General features: G+C 50.3%; 1 protein-coding gene and 1 long non-coding RNA gene across 2 annotated transcripts in view; both read left to right on the top strand.

Moving 5' to 3' along the window:
• The window catches only part of NUDT3 (nudix hydrolase 3), a 124047-nt gene that overhangs the window by 40882 nt on the left and 82734 nt on the right, over positions 1-431 (top strand). The gene's annotated exons all lie outside the window — the stretch shown is intronic.
• The window catches only part of LOC116533643, a 2082-nt gene continuing 1941 nt past the window's right edge, over positions 291-431 (top strand). Inside the window, exon 1 of the long non-coding RNA XR_004261384.1 lies at positions 291-400. This is a non-coding gene — a long non-coding RNA (uncharacterized LOC116533643). The remainder of the gene's footprint in view (positions 401-431) is intronic.

The following is a 431-nucleotide window of genomic DNA, read 5'->3' as shown; positions in this document are numbered from 1 at the left end:
TACCCAGGCTGGAGTGCAATGGCGCGATCTCGGCTCACCGCAACCTCTGCCTCCTGGGTTCAAGCAATTCTCCTGCCTCAGCCTCCTGAGCAGCTGGGACTACAGGCACACGCCACCATGCCCAGCTAATTTTTTTTGTATTTTTAGTAGAGACGGGGTTTCACCATGTTGACCAGGATGGTCTCGATCTCTTGACCTTGTGATCCACCCGCCTCGGCCTCCCAAAGTGCTGGGATTACAGGCTTGAGCCACCGCGCCCGGCAATTTTTGTATTGTTATTAGAGACAGGGTTTCACGATGTTGGCCAGGCTGATCTCAAACTCCTGACCTTAGTTGATCCACCTTCCTCAGCCTCCAAAAGTGCTGGGATTACAGGCGTGAGCCACCATATTTGGCTTAGGTTTATTCTTTTTTTTTTTTTTTTTTTGAGA

The sequence above is a fragment of the Sapajus apella genome, unplaced genomic scaffold (assembly GCF_009761245.1).
Source record: "Sapajus apella isolate SASKATOON/1434 unplaced genomic scaffold, GSC_monkey_1.0 scaffold83, whole genome shotgun sequence".
In the NCBI taxonomy this organism is placed as follows: Eukaryota; Metazoa; Chordata; class Mammalia; order Primates; family Cebidae; genus Sapajus; species Sapajus apella.
This window is presented reverse-complemented; position numbering and strand designations above follow the sequence as displayed.